This window comes from Triturus cristatus, chromosome 8 (assembly GCF_964204655.1).
Source record: "Triturus cristatus chromosome 8, aTriCri1.1, whole genome shotgun sequence".
Classification (NCBI taxonomy): Eukaryota; Metazoa; Chordata; class Amphibia; order Caudata; family Salamandridae; genus Triturus; species Triturus cristatus.
Window position 1 is genome coordinate 129,540,103 of NC_140591.1, and position 16,130 is coordinate 129,556,232.

The window sequence follows — 16,130 nt, forward strand, 5'->3', positions numbered from 1 at the left end:
CAAATTAATATTCATAGTCCGATGTTTTTACTTTGAATGTAATATGCTTCAGATGTATTAATGTAACTTTACCTTTGTATACTGTACACAAACACCTCATTCTCTTTCAATAAAAACTCTTTGAACTAAAAAAATAAATAAAGCATTGACACAAGTGTTTCTGGGTGCCCGACTCCGTATTAAAACGTTGTATTTCTGCTTGCTATGCATTACTCTTTCTGTTTCAGGCACCAGAGTCACCGTGTTCTTGTTACAAATGTATTCTTTATTTAGCTTACAGTTTGAAGGTCGTAGTGTAGCAATTACCTGGTTTGGACAATGATTCACAGCACATGCATGGTTCAGAGACGGAGGAGGTGAATACTCCTTTATGAGATATTGTGAAGGCCATGATAATGGGAGAATTTGGCATTATATTATCCATGAGAAGCAGGCCGACACCAAGTACAGCAGGAACACTGATTTTGATTGGTTCTTACTAGTTAAGAACCTTTAGAGTGCATCTCTTTGACATAATTTTGTGTTTTAACTGAGCCTGTGGGTCAGCTAGGGGTGTGTTTAGGGAAATTAGTAGGCCTGGGCGTAGTTCGCGAAGTAGCACTTCGCGAAGCTACGCAAAGTGAAGTTCGCACTACGCGAGCTACGCGTAGCACTTCGCGAACTGCGTAGTACCTTGTTCGCACTGTGCCAGATGTCGTTTTCAATGATTGCACAGTGCGGACAAGCAACCGGCACTGTGCAATCATTGAAAATGGCATCTTGCACAGTGCGAGCTGTAGTTTTCTGCTGCTCGAGTAGATTTTTACTCGAACTTCAGCTTTCTCAACGCGAACTGGTAGTTTCTCATCGCGAGCGGTCGCGATCATACGCGACTAGGGGTGGGCGGAATTTGCGTAATCGCGTTACGCAAATGTCCGCGAAACGGTAAAAAATCTCCGCGAACACGCAGAAATTCCGCGAACACGCGGAATTGCTTGTTCGTGATACTTTTTCCTGTTCGCGATCGCTGTTTGCGTTCTCAGGGTGAAATATCTCGCGAAAATGCATATTGAGAACGCGAACAAGCCAAAAATTTCACGAAGTCGCGGAACGTAGATTTTTGGTCAATTTCGCGTTCTCCGCGGAACGCGAAATTACCCAAATTCCGCAAATTTCGCGAGCGGAGCGGATTTCACCGCCCAGGCCTATACGCGACCACTCGCAATGAGAAACCTGACCTCCTCGCATTGGCAATCTCGCCGGGAGGTTTATTTTCCATGCTCGCAATCGCCAACTTGAAGTTGCTGATCGCGAACAAGGAAAAAGTCTCGCCAGGATGTCATTTTGCTTGCTCGCGGTCGCCAACTTGACGTTGAGGACCGCGAGCAAGCAAAAAATGACCGCAGCACTACGCAACACTACGCTACGTGTGTTCGCACTGTGCTACGTGCAGTTCGCGTAGTGCGAAGTAGCGCGAACTTCGCAAACTACGCGAGCGTAGCGTAGTGCTTTGCCCAGGCTTAGAAATTAGCAGTCTCCCCCTCCTAATTCACAACAAACTGGTTCTGGGACCAGCTCCATTTACTCCTTGGCTGGTGCCTAATCAGCAACAGAGATACTAAAGTTCAAAGGCTTTCCTCCCTCACGCTTACATTTACGCTTGACTGTGCATCTAAAGAAAATTACATTCCCAAACCACATGCTCTTCCTGGGCTATCAGGTATCACATACCTCACCCCAGCCCATCCTGTTACCAGGACTAAGCCATTGTCTTTGGGAGCAGCTTTCACATCTCAAGGCAAAGCACTGTAGGGGCAGTTGCTGGCAGGCTAATGCAAATTACCCTCCAGGAGCTTCAGACAAGGAAATAGTAATTCATTACAAGTTTCATTTCCTTAATTTAAAAGGTCGAACTTCACCATTGTACTATATTTTTTGTAAATATTAAAAATTGTGGTTGAGCCACTTCTCTAGCTTGTCCTAAAACATAGATAGCAAAACAATATATTAATCTGCACTACTTTTCCTCATAGGACAGCTAGAGCCTCCCACAATGAAAATAGTTTTTGGGGGCTCATCACTGTGAAGACATGTCAGCAGCAAAGTTCTACGTTCCTTATTTTAAAATATTAGGATTCTGAGCTATAGGAAGAGAGGTAGCTGTCAGGTAAACTGGTAGACAAAGATTAGGATAACACAAAAGATGGAGTGCCATGGGGTCCCACATCGGGACATCTCTCTCTCTCTCGAGTCAAATAGATAAAAGGATGACTGTGATATATGAAAGGTTAGGCCGTATATTGTCCCATGCAGAAACCTTAGAGCACCCTGCAGTGGTATCAGACAATAGTCAGCTTGCTTGAAGGCTTGGTTTACGGCCACTTTAGATATAGGATCATATGTCAGCCTCTATCCCCAGATGTAGAAGGCATAGAACCCTTAGGGGAGGCATCAGGAGGACATAATTCTGGACCCTACCCCATAATTAATTTGTCAAAAGGTGCCACAGCAGGAAACCAGTTTACAGAGTTTGATTAGTGGGAGGAGGTTCTCCTCAACCATATTTGTGGGCCCATGTTAATGTAGATGCCTAGATATGTAAGTCCTTTGGCCACTCATCTCATATCTTGGCACTGTAAGTATGCATTTGTGGTAACTCTGGAAAGAGGAAGTGCCTCACATTTAGTCCAATTAATCTTGTAGTCTGGTAGGGGAGCAAAGTCATTAATAATGGCCATAATTGCCTTTGTGGAGAACTCTGGGTGAGACAGAAGGAGCAAGATGGAGCAGGATGTCATCTGCATATAGTAAGGCCCTAACCTCACTGTCTCCTACCCAGATGCCCTTTACCACTGGTGAGACGCATATTGCCATAGAAAAAAGCTCAGAGGCCAGTAGAAATAGGAGGAGGAACAGTGGGCACCTCTGTCTAGTACCCCAATGGATTGCAAATGTGTAGGACAGAAAGTCACAAAAGCTAACATCTGCTATTGGGGAGCAATACAGGAGCCGAACCTTGACAATAAAGTCATTGCTTAACCTCGTCTTGGGCATAGACCCTGAAGAGGTAGGACCAGTCTGTACTGTCAAATGTATTTACAGCATCTGGGGCAAGGGCTAGTTATTCCTCAGGGTCATCCTTTGTGGGCCGTAGGGGAGGTCTATCTTCCAGTGAGGGTTACAGGAACTGTGATCCAGTAAAAAGCCCACCTCAGACTAAAGAAAGAGTTGAGGGATCACCTTTCATAGGCGGGTGACACAAATTTTGGGTATAATTTTTAAGTCAACTTTAATCGAGGAGTAGCACATTCTAAGGCATCATTGTCCTCTTTCAAAAGAAGGATGGTAGTAGCCTTGTTTGAAATGGCTCTCAGGTATCCACTGACCAATGCCTCCTGGTAGGCTTTTATCAGGACAGGAACAATGAGAGCCTTGCGTGTCTTATAGGATTTGTCTGGATACCCATCTTCTCCAGATGATTTGTAGGTGGGTAAAAATTAAACAGCGTCCTTCGCCTCCTCCTTACTGACATCCCTCTCAAAAAAGGCTCTTCCTTCTTAGGTAAGAACAGGTAGACGCAGATAAGACAGAAAATCATCAATATGATCTGAAGTTGCCTAAAGATATCTATAGAAGGAAGCAAAGTATTCCATGATAGCAATCGGGTAGGTGAGCAGGGCAACCTGCTTGTCACGACTTGCTGGTAAACCCTTTGAGACTGATGCTGGTGCAGCTTCACAGCCGACTGATGGCCTGCTTTCTATCCATGATCAGACCTCCTCCAATGCAGTTTGAGCAGAGCCTTTTTCACTCCCTCAGCAAAGAACATAAGCAAGCATTGTTTGGCTGATTCCAACTGTTTCTGAGGGGGGTTGGACCCCAACTATATAGGTTAAGGATGTTGCAGATAACTATCTGTAGACTGCACTGGTACTCTTGCAACTTGCTCATTGTCACAGTTGAGTCCCTCGTCATTGCCCCTTTCAGGGTGGCCTTCCCTTGTCACCCACAGGGTCATGTGGCAACATACCAGACCCTCATTATCCATTGATAGAATCGAATATGTTGCCTAAGTTACACATTTTTGTCAAGCTGGGTGTACGTGAGCACTCTCAATCTCCGCCTACTTGGAGGAGATGTGAGTATTCCAAAATCCAGATTTAGATGGACAGAGCTGTCATTCAACAAACCAAGCTAGGGGCAGATTTACAAGCCCCTTCCTCCACTTTTGCATCACTTTTAACATGGGAAAAGTGATGCAAAAGTGGCGCAAGGGGCTTGTAAATCTGCCCCCTAGTATCTAGCATATTGCATTGTAGCTCATCTGTCAACAGTTGGCTTTGAATGACAAAATAATCAATGCTTGACTTAGGGCCATGGGGGCAGTAATGAATGGTAAAGTCTCTGTCTGTGGGATGTAGCAAGCGACATATATCTGAGAAGGCATGATCTGTCAGCAGGTCATGGAAAAGGGCCCTATCAGCATGAATGTATGTTTCTGGATGACTGCTTCCATCCAGAATGGGGTCAGGAGTCAGGTTCCAATCCTCACTCTGGTGAACGATGTGTGTCTGAAAGCAGTGAAAAGTATGGAGACAGGCTAGGAGCTGGGTCTTCTGCACATTGGTAGCGTATATCGAACCTATGACCATCGTCCTATTAAAGAACCGTAATTTCGCAAATACCCATCTGCCTTCGACATCTGTCAAAGTCTTTAGGATTCTATAAAGAAATCTACGACCAATAAGAATGGTCCCTCTGAATCTCTTGGATGAGTTGCGAGTGGGGGAGGACTCTCCACTGGCTTCAATAAGTCCATTTTCTCTAATAACTGAGCCCACCCATTCCCCCTTGAGTTTGAGGGATTCCTGAAGGGAGAGATGAGTTATCTGTATGGGGACAAGCTCAACCTTTTTTGTGTTAAGATATAATGTTCCTGTTAATATGATGTGACAAGCCATTAGCATTCAGGGTAATAATTGACAGGGGTTCGGACATCTCTGTGTGCTGCCCACACATGAAACTGTAAGAGTAAGATGATCAGCCATGCCGGGTGGGGAAGGCTAAGCAGTCAGGTCAAGACAGGGATCTAACAATCCTACTCCTTTCGATCACAGCCCTAACTCTCCAAAATGGAAGACTCAGACCTGAAGTGTTCGATTGAGTGCAGCCACCCTAGGGACACCACAGGGTGGAGAGAAGTGCCTTGTGTCAGAGGCAGGAAAGTAAAGTCCTATCAATGTATGAAAGTAACACAATCAAAGACGCAGGGGCATATTTATCAAATATTCAAAGAACGCAACACAGCAAGCCACTTCTGCATGAAAGGGAGAGGGCAGGAATATGCTGTATTTAACATTATACGCCACATTCCTGCTCTCTGCCTGTGCTGGTGCACAATGCGCGTCCTAGTGCTAATGCAGGCACCCTTGTGGCAGGATTGTTTTTGTGCAGGGAGGGCCACCTTCCTGCACAAAAACAATCTTCAGTGGCATTTTCCTATTTCTAAGAGTGCTACAGAATGCAGAACTCTTAGAAAGAGGAATCAACAAGGAGAAATAAATATATTTTTCCTCCTTGTGCCTCTAGTGTGAAGGCATACAATTCTGAAGCATTCCCAGGTCTACCAGTGTTGGAAAAATCTGGAAATGTGTTGGAATACATGGGTGGATGCTTGGAAACAACCACGCTCCACCCATCCAAGCTCCACCCATGGAATGCTGCTTTGGGGCAGAGTAACACAAGGCAGTGACTGGTGCTGCCCTGCGTTACTCCAGATTTACCAAGCGCCACAGGGCCATGCATGGTGGCCTTGTGGGTCTTGGTAAATCTCATCTAGGTTTTGCTTCAACCTAGCATTATCTTGTGTGGCACAAGGGCAAAACAAAACTTTGATAAATATGCCCGCCCCACTGTGTCATTCAAAAATGGGTATGTGATCTACAGGGATTGGAAAATAAGAAAAAATGCCAAGGTATAGAAGGAAGGTAAAGACACGAGTGACGGAAAAAGTGGGGAAGAGAATAGGATATGAAGAACTTTAAGTAGTGAGCTAACTCCTGCACATAGCCAACAGAACTTACCACCACCCACATATTGGCATATAGAAATGGAAAAAGAGAAGATAAATAAAACGGTACTCTAAGAGCTAGTGAAGTTGTGATCGATTGAGCTACAAGGCCTCTGTAATCCTATTCTAAATTGGTCAGGATGTCCAATAGGAGAATAGAGCTGGGTCGAACATCATGCATGAAAACAGGGTATAGAACAGTGTGTACAGTACAGGTGTAGATGACCATTCATGCTTGTTCAGCACCGCCCATAGTTGATTTCGCGGCTGATTTTTGTTTAAAAGGTGACTGTGACGTATCTCTGTTCCTATCTTTGTGAAGAGCCTTCACAAGCTAATGGAGACCAGCACAACCTGATTCTCTCTGTCTCGATCCCTCAGCCTGCTGCTGCTGCTTCAGGTGAGTTTGATGTACTTTCAAGAGGCTTGGAGCAACCGATGTTCTCATGTCTCACATGGGGCTGCTGTTTAGCTTTATGAAGCACATCCAGGAAGGATTCTAGACCCCCATGGTCAAAAGAGCCTTAGGCCTTTCCGTCTATAATCACAATTGTGTGGGCAGGAGCGAGATGGAAATCTTTAGGGCTCCCATTGCCTAAATCTGTGTCTGAGAGGCAGAATGCGCTACTGGATGTGCTAGTGGCACTGAATTGCAGTGCAACATGCATATTTTGGCCTGTTGGCTGAAATCCAAAGAGTCTGATGGAGCTTTTATGTAAGTCCGCGGGGCTCGGCAGAGTTAAATTGTGTGGGTTCCGCTCACCCCTAGTAACATTTCCTCTTTATCTTCACTCTCAGGAACAACATAGTTGCAAAAATTGTCCTGGCGCGCCCTGTCCTCCAGGTCTGTGACCTTGTGGTGCAAGAAGTCCATGTACCTAGTTCAATCCAGCAAGTTATCATAGTGGGACTAAACCCAGTCGAGACTTTGGTACACCTCAAATCCATTGCAGATATCACTGCACCAATAGTCGTAACCTTTTTCAGGAGGGACTCTATGGTGGAATCTGGGGGTTTCAGAGCGTTAGTCATCTGGGGAGTTTGAAGGTTTGAATTGGCCCACTGTTTCTGAAAAGATAAATTATTGAATTGCTAGTTTAGTCAATGTCATGTATCGTAGGAAAGTAACTGCAGTTCCCATTCCCAGAGCAGCTGCTGCTCGCCGAGGAAGTGCTGCGGGGCGGTGCGGCGGACGGGCGGGGGAGGGATAGGGTCGGGAGGTACTAGAGTCTTAAATACAATGGACAGGAGTTAGGTAAGTAATGAAATAAATAAAGCAATTTACCTTGTGCACGCTGCATCGCCAACTCGGCGATGCACCCTCGCTAGCCATAAACAGCACATCACAGGTGTGTTTAGTAAGGAGGCATACGGCTTGCCTATATGGCACCCCATGCAGTCACTACTCTGCTAATCTTGGGCCACCCCCCCCCCCCGGGTAAGGAAGGTAGGAAGGCATGCCTACTCTTCCCCCTTAAAGTATCTACTGCTGTATCATCCAGTGGGCCCTTATACCCTAGCAAGACTATCAGAGGACTGCCCACAATACCAGATGGCTCATACTGTACGTTGGTCGTAGGTATGAAGAGACAAGAAGATGCTGTCACATCATGCAGGGTCAGGCAGGAAGATTGAGTAAATAGGCTGGAGTCAGGCTCACCTACCCACAGGCCACATTGGTATTTTGTTGTGGTCCATGGGCACCCTAAAGAAGGAGGCGCACTCATCATCCGCTGGATAGCAAAGTGGCTCTCTTCACCGGGTGGCTAGTGCAGTGGAAATGAGGTGAGGTATGGCCAGGCAGACCAACCAGGTATGTATAGCCACTCAGTTGCCTTTGTGGTCTTGTTGTATCATCAAGGCCAGTGATGGGCTTGAAGGTATTCTCACCCCTTACATATTGAGACCCACGTACGGTACAGGCCTCTGGTCTTACTAGCTCTGACCAGGACAGCAAGCCACTCAGGGAAGGGTTGCATCACACATCAGGCCGAGTATGCCGTTTGTGTGTTGGTTCCCACGGGCTGATAGGGTTTGACCTCTCTCACACCTTTAATCACAGATTCATGTCTAGAAATAAAAAAAGGGAGCGGGACAGACCAAACTGGCATGAAGGCTGAGCGAGAGGACACTGAAGCAGAGCTGTAGCAGGGAGCAGCCATCTAGTACAGCTCTAATTACCACCTCTCCTTAACTTATATTTCTTTCCATGACAGAGTTGCTGTGCCCATTGAGGTGCTGAATCCTGTGTCTGTCTCTCTCCTATCTATTCCCTAATTCCCATACCCATCAAATGACTTAATTTTTAACTGCCTTCTCAACATTTGTGAGATCTAATATACTCCATTAGCACACCTCACACTTGGTGGGAGATGTGATTTCATCAATGCTAAACAACTACAGTAAGAAGATTAAAAAATGCAAGGTCTGACATATCACCCCCACTCCCCTTCCCTTGAGTATCCTGGTGCCACTGAATGCACTGTTCAGTGGTGGGTTAATGGTAGGTAGTATGCATTTTTTAAGATTTAAGTCCCACAGAAAACCTAATTACTAAAGAAACCCCCTCCTGTCTCCTGGTGTACATGGGTGTACAATTGAACAAGTCATACTTTGCTTGTAATTTATATAACTTTAATCCAACCCAGCGCCCCTCCCTTCCCCAGGATCTAGTTAATGGAGGCCACAGCGTGACCCCATTGAGCAGGTCCTGTGCCAGCTCCACATCTCAACTTCTGCAGGCTTGCCACTTGTAAAGTTGCCTACGTGCTGCTCTTGGCAGTCCATTCCCTTCCCACTCACCGCCGCTCTCCACTTCACATTCCTCACTACTGCAAAATTGCTGCATTTGTATTGAACATTGTAATGTGATGATTTTCTTTTTCATATTGTGCCAGTCAGCCTCTTTTCCTGTCTAGATAAGCCTCTTTTTCTTGTCTAGATTAGCCACTTCATGTCCCCCTGTTGTTTTTGGCCCTCTTGCACTTCCCACTCTTTTTGCACTCCTTTCACCTCCCACCACCCAGCGCCCCTCCCTCTCCCAGGATGTACTTAATGGAGGTCGCAGTGAGGCCATGCAGTGGATACGCCACCGGCACGCCACAGGCAAGCACGTTTGGACCCATCCATGTCTTGACCACACTAAGCCGCAGGAACCCTTCCACCCACTGCTACTCCACCACCTGGACACCAGACGCAGCAACAACCCGGCATCACCTCTCCCCCATCAATGGAAGGACCCTTCACCTGCTGCGGCTGCCACTTTACATGTATCACAGGATCCCCGGTCCACTCCAGAACACCTGCCACGCCCACCTCGCCAACCAAGAGCACCCCAGAACTGCTCAAGTGCATCCTACTCAATGCCCGGTCCCCCTGCAAACTGAAATCTGGGACCCCATCACTCCCCTCATCCCCGATGGATTCTTTATTACAGAGACCTGGCTCAAACCCTCCACACCAGACATTGCCATTGCAATTTCCACAGGCTTCAAGACATTCACTGGGATTGCACCAAAAGCCCAGAGGAAGCATCTCCTTTGCCCACAAGGAAACTCTCCTCTGCTCCACCACCGACGACATCACACCGATCATGGAACATCTCAACCTCTGACTTCAAACCAACCCCAAGACAACCAACAGAGGTACCCTCCCATACAGACCCCCGGGTGCTTACTTACGACTTCTGCAACACCATCTCTGAATTCAACGCCCCACTACACATCGGTTCCAAGCACTACATCTTCCACAGTGACCTCAACTTCCACCTCAATGACCCCAAAAACGCTGAGCAACATTGGCCTCACCACACAGTGCAGAACACACACATTGGACCCATTCTTCACAGCCAGTGACAGAATCAGGTTCAGCCATGTCACCAAGTTCACCTGAACCAGCCATGCCATGGTCTACTTCACCATTGCGGGTTCCCCAGTTTCAACCACCAGGCCCCTGAGCTCCTCCCACTGCAGCTGGAACAAAGTAATAGAGACCCAATGGATGGATGCCTTTAACAACATCAGAAAAACAATAGAGAGAGTGAGGGTAATGAGGATCCCGAACCCCCGGTCTGGATATTAGTATATAACAAAGGAGGGAGTAAGATTCAGTCGAAAGAGATTCAATCGAAAAGAAGGGGGAGAGATAGAGAAAGGAATAATTCAGAGCAAAAGAATTTCCTATTCGGAAAAAGACCCATCACTCACCAACCTGGTTGGTGACATGCTTCATCATCTGGGTCCCACCCTGACCGCCGAATGCCGTCAGGGTGTGCTTCGACGCCTGGAATTCCAGCAGAACGGGTTTTCGTGTATATGGGTGAGTGAAAACGTGAGTGAGGAAAAATAAAAGTGATATTTAAAAGTGTCAGCGGTGATCTTCCTAATAATTTAATATGAAGTCACTTGGCACAGTTAAAAACTGTGAATAGATATTGTAACTGGTATTAATGGCCAGTGATATCAGTGTTGGACCACACACACATACCAACACTGATTTTCTTTTTCCAAATAGGACATTCTTTTGCTCTGAATTATTCCTTTCTCTATCTCTCCCCCTTCTTTTCGATTGAATCTCTTTCGACTGAATCTTTCTCCCTCCTTTGTTATATGCCTTTAACAACATCCAGGCCTACACCACTACCAACTTGGAACAGGTGACCCAAATCTTCTCCGCCTGGATCTCCAACAGTGACAACAAAGTCAAACCCCATGAAGCCTGCTAATACCAGCAGATCAACCAAACACGCCAGCTGAACTTCAGACCATCAAATGCGAATGCAGTTGACCTGAAAGATGATGGTGCCCCAACAGAATATCCACAGCCTAAACCTCCTTCAAGTCAGCTCTCAACAGATACCACCAATGCCTCAAGGAGATAAAGAGAGACATCCTGGCAGACAACATTGAGGTATGCACCGACCACACCAAAGAACTCTTTAGCATCGACAGAGAGTTCTGCTGCCCTTCAGCCACCAAGAACACAATCTGCCCTCCTTAAGAACTCTGTGACACACTAGCAAACTACCTCCACAACAAGATATCCACCATATACAGTAACTTCCATCCCAACCACCAATGGACGCCACCCACAGCCATCCTACTACAGGATGAGAATCTTCTCACCACACAGAACACCAAAGCCATCATGAGCTCCATCCACTCCAGAACACCAATGGACCCCATCTCCCCATCATGTCTTCAACCTCAGACACAACTAAATCAGCAGTTCACTCACCTCCATTGTCATTCATCACCATGGTCCCCTTCCCTGAAATGCTCTGTGGACCTCAGAGAACTAAAAAGTTATTGCCCCATCTCCCTGCTCCCGTTCCCCACCAAAGTCCTTGAGAAGTACTTGAGAAAGCCATCAATCACCAGCTCATGGAACACATAGAAGAAAAAAAATCTACTTGACGGCTCCCAATCCAGATTCCATGCCAACCACAGCACCGAGACCACCCTAATTGCTTCAACTGATGACATCAGAACCCTCCTCAACTGTGGTGAAACAGCAGCCCTGATCCTCTTCAAACTCTCAGCAGCATTCAACACCATATTCTGCCACACCCTCATCAGAAGACTCCACCACGTCTGCATCCAGGCAGAAGCTCGCAAATTGATCGCACCCTTCATCACAGAATGCACCCAAATATTTTGCTTACCGCTTTTCACCTCTGAGCCCAAGAACATCATCGTTGGCATCCCAGAAGGCTCCTCTTTCAATCCTACCTTGTTCAACACCTACATGACACCCCTGACCCACATTGTCTGAACCCTCAGACTCAACATCTTATCCTACGCAGACGACACCCAACTCATCCTCTTACTCACGGAAGACCTCATCACCACCAGAACAATCTTCAACAATTCCATGATGAGCATTGCTGACAGGATGAGGGCAAACTGTCTGAAGCTCAACACAGACAAAACAGAAGTGTTGATTTTCAGGAATAACACCTTTCCATTGGACGTCACCTGGTAGCCGCCCAAACTCGGACACACACTGGCTCCAACTGACCACACTCATAACTCGGCATCATCCTTTACAGCAAGCTCACTACGAAATGCCTGGTCAACATTGTCTCCTCCACCTTTTTCCATACCCTCTGCATGCTCCTAAAGATCTTCAGATCAACAATAGGAAAACAGTCCCACAAGCCCTCGTCAACAGCAAGCTGGACTACGGCAATGCACTCTACAACGGAATCACCACCCAACTCCTCAAGAGACTCCAGACCACACAGAAACCATCAGCCAGACTCATCCGCAACCTCCCATAATGGAACTATATCACCCCCACTTCAGGAACCAGCACTGGCTCCCTGTCCAGAAGAGATTCTAGTTAAAGATGCTGACTCACACCTAGAAAGCCCTCCACAACCTGGGTCTAGCATACATCGACCTGAACTTCCAACAGCCCACCAGCCAACTGTGTTTCCCCTCCTTTACCCTCGCTCACATTGCCCGCATTTGTTGAAACCACAGTGGAGGTTGTTCCTTCTCTACCTCATCGACAAGTACTGGAATGACCTGCCGCTCCACTTGCAAATGTCACCCTCACTTCAGAAAGTGACTCAAGACCTGGCTCTTCAACTAAGACCTGTGATATCTCAACACCTGGATACCCCTGGGGTGATTAGCCACACTCCATAATTACCAATTAACTGATTTGTCATGTGACCCATAGAGACATTATCGTCTTTCACTAACTTAGCATGACCACTTTGCAGCTTTCCTGCTGCTTTGCACACATTACTACACGTTTTTATTTTTTGCAATGATTTCAAAGACTGCTTTCACATGAGAACTCATTGCTGTGTTCACTCTCTGCATATTCCTGGGATTTTGACTGAACATTATGTGCAAGGTCGAACAACGATGCTCCTTATTATTTTGTCCTGGCCAGTCCTTAGCCCCTAGACAAAACATACAGATGCAGCTGTTGTTTGGACAGCATACTTGGGTTTTTAGTGGGGTGCATGAATAGGTGACACACACTTGGGGCCATATGTAGGTAGCCTAATACCGGTCGGTAACGGCCGATTTTCGGTAAATATCCCGTTACCGACCGGTATTTAGGCTTGTGCTATGTAGGGGGAACATTTCAGGATTCGGTAATTTTCCGAATCGGTAAAATTACCGAATCGGTAATTTTACCGATTCGGTAAATACCGAATCCTGAAATGAGATGTAGGTGACACTCAAATGAGTGATGTGTAGGGAAAATAATTTGGTATTTAGCGCCAAATATATGTTGGTGCTAAATACCGAATTCATTGCAAAAAGCAATATTTTGCTGGACTAACAGTGCCATGTGGCAGACATACATGCCCTTAGGGCATGTATGTGCGCCACATGTGCACACATGCAGGAATCAGGGGTGCAACAGGGTGTCAATGTGACACCCTGCCACCCTTGAATGTGCTCCCCCCATTACCGAATCGGTATTTACCAATTCGGTAATGAGGCATACCTTCCCATTGATTCCTATGGGCCTCCAGGCCCATAGGAATCAATGGGAAGGTATGCCTCATTACCGAATCGGTAATTACTGAATTTCTCCGAATCAGTAATATTTACCGAATGATTACCTACATACGAGTTACCACTTCTTAAATACCGAATCGGTAAAGTTCGGTATTTAAGAAGTGGTAACTTGTATGCTACCTACATATGGCCCTTGGAGAGGGACCTTTCCAGGGAGAAGAGCACCTATGATGTAGATCTACCATTAATAGGCTAAGGTATGGGGTCTTTTGACAAAGCCCAGAGATCTTCTATTATATAGTTCTCTTTAGCAAGGGGAGGGAGGTTAGGCACTATAGTCTTGTTCTCCATTGTCTTTTTTATGATGACAGCTCCCTTCATTATTTATGGATTAGCTGCTATGCTGACTATCATTGTAATATGAGTGTTCCTGCTTGTTGTGGCACGTATACTGCATGTTAGTGCACATTATTTAAAATAAATATTTTAAACTGATTCGTGTCTCTGTTAGATCTTATTGTGGACTAGTACAAGAGAGTGAGCGAAAGGGTGTGTCTTGTTACCGCGATTCCTGAGAGATCTGGGAGTGTTGTGTTCTGGGGTGTCTAATCATTTGCTTCTCTGTGAGTTTGTAGGAGAGCAAGTGATACACTATAGCTAGTCGGTCCTGGGTTCGTGGGCACTAAGGTGGTAGGAAGACCAAGTCCCTATACACCAAGGTCCTATTTCCTGCGCATAGTTCTGTATTTGTGCAGAATCCCTGCAACATGGCGCCACCAAAGTTTGGTCTGGTACTTATTCACAAGACCCCTAAGTAGTGCTTGCGTTTGTCCACAATCCCCTCACACTGGTTTCTGGAGACATCCGTGGTGTCAGGGCTTTGCCTCCTATATTGGTGTTTTATAGGTTTTTCAAGCTTTCAATTTATAAAGTTTAGATTCTCTTTCTGACCTAGTTTGGCTACTATTCTACTGCTTTAGCCTTTTTCAGTGTTATTATGGCAGTCGCTATTGTGGCTCATAACTGCGCTGTGGTCACAACGTATTTGACTCAACGTGGTGTCCCCAATGCGGGGGCTGAATTATCTTTGTTGTCAAGGCAGATGCAGCATAACGCTTCGGGGTTTTCTATTCTTGGGTTACATTTCCAGCAGTGCATAGGAATGCTAATGTATTTCATGAATATCCACCAGCCGCGGTTCCGCGGAATTGTTGCCCTTATCGATTACTTGAAGTTTCGTTGACAGCCTGGGAGCATACCATCTGCTTTAATGGCACCCTTCCTCACCCTGTTTATGTGGTCCATTTAGGCCCCTTATCAGTTGATGGGGCCACATGGCCCGTTCTGGCTGGTTTTACACCACATCTAAATTATCTTAATGTTACACTCGCAGAACTGCGTCAGTTACACACATCATTGAATCATATACACAGAAGTGTCATACAATTTATGTCACATAATATACAAGTGGCTCCAGCTGGAGCCGCTCCACAGCCACCTGGACATGGTGGGGATCTTGTCATTAGTCCCATTATGAGCAATTCAGTGATGGGCAAACGTCCTCAGAATGGAGATGATTTGCCATATTAGTTGGCAGAAAACTTTGAGCAACTGGAGGCTGTTTTTCCACATGCTACTCCTGTTGAGAAACACAAGATCCTTACGATGAGTTTACCGAGTGGTATTGTTCTCACTTTAGCTGATTGCACCACCTGGGGGACGGTGTTTGCTGCAGTGTATACATTGTGCTTTCGTACCCCCTCCATGAGCATTCTACCAAGTATTCTAAAGAAGGTTGAGGATGAACACAGGGCTGGAATTGGGGATTTGATTAGTGAGCATCAGTGGGCATGTTCCCTATTGAGTCTGATATGATTTTGGCCAATGTCAAAGGTGAAGCAATTAGCTTGCAAGTGCATCAAAGCCTTTCGATGGTAGCGGACATTGATCGACAGCGGCAGTTACCGATCATTATTACGGATGTATATATATATATATATATACATCACTGGGTCACAATAGTTTGGGAGTAAGACCTTATACTCAGGAAAATAAACCCTCTCTGGAAAAGGAGGATCGTCCAGTCTTTCTTAAAAAGACATGGAATATAAATCAGCGGCAGCAACACCAGAAGCCTGGTTCTCATGCTGGTTTGCCAACACTGGATGCATCTGACCGTAGATTTGATTTGCGTGACCGCTCTAAAATTAAAACACCCGAGAGGTTTCAGGGTCTTGATCCTCGTTCTCCTTGTTCCTTTCAGGAATCAGCAAATCAACAGTTCGGCGGGGGCGGACGTCTGTATCGCCGAGAAGGTGAGTCTGTGCAACTAAGGCATGACCCACAGTGCCAGTTTGATGTGAAAGCCAAACCGGAGGGACTACCTCAAATATCGTGCCCCATTTCGGAAGAAAAAGTTGCCTCTTTGACTGTAAAGTATGCCTCAGGCGGTGAGCACCCAGCTCCTCGATTGCAGATGGGCAGTAACACTCCTTGACAGCGCAGCAGAATTTACCATAGTGCGTGAGGCACTGCACCAGTGTCTGGAGGTGAAAGCAACTGACACGTTCATTACAGTGGAATCAGCTGACACA

At 46.2% G+C, this 16,130-nt stretch overlaps 1 long non-coding RNA gene across 1 annotated transcript in view; it reads left to right on the forward strand.

The window, feature by feature from the left end:
* Positions 1–16,130, forward strand: part of LOC146801683 (uncharacterized) — a 308,613-nt gene that overhangs the window by 61,673 nt on the left and 230,810 nt on the right. The window contains exon 3 of the long non-coding RNA XR_014968029.1: positions 15,800–15,851. This is a non-coding gene — a long non-coding RNA (uncharacterized LOC146801683). The remainder of the gene's footprint in view (positions 1–15,799; positions 15,852–16,130) is intronic.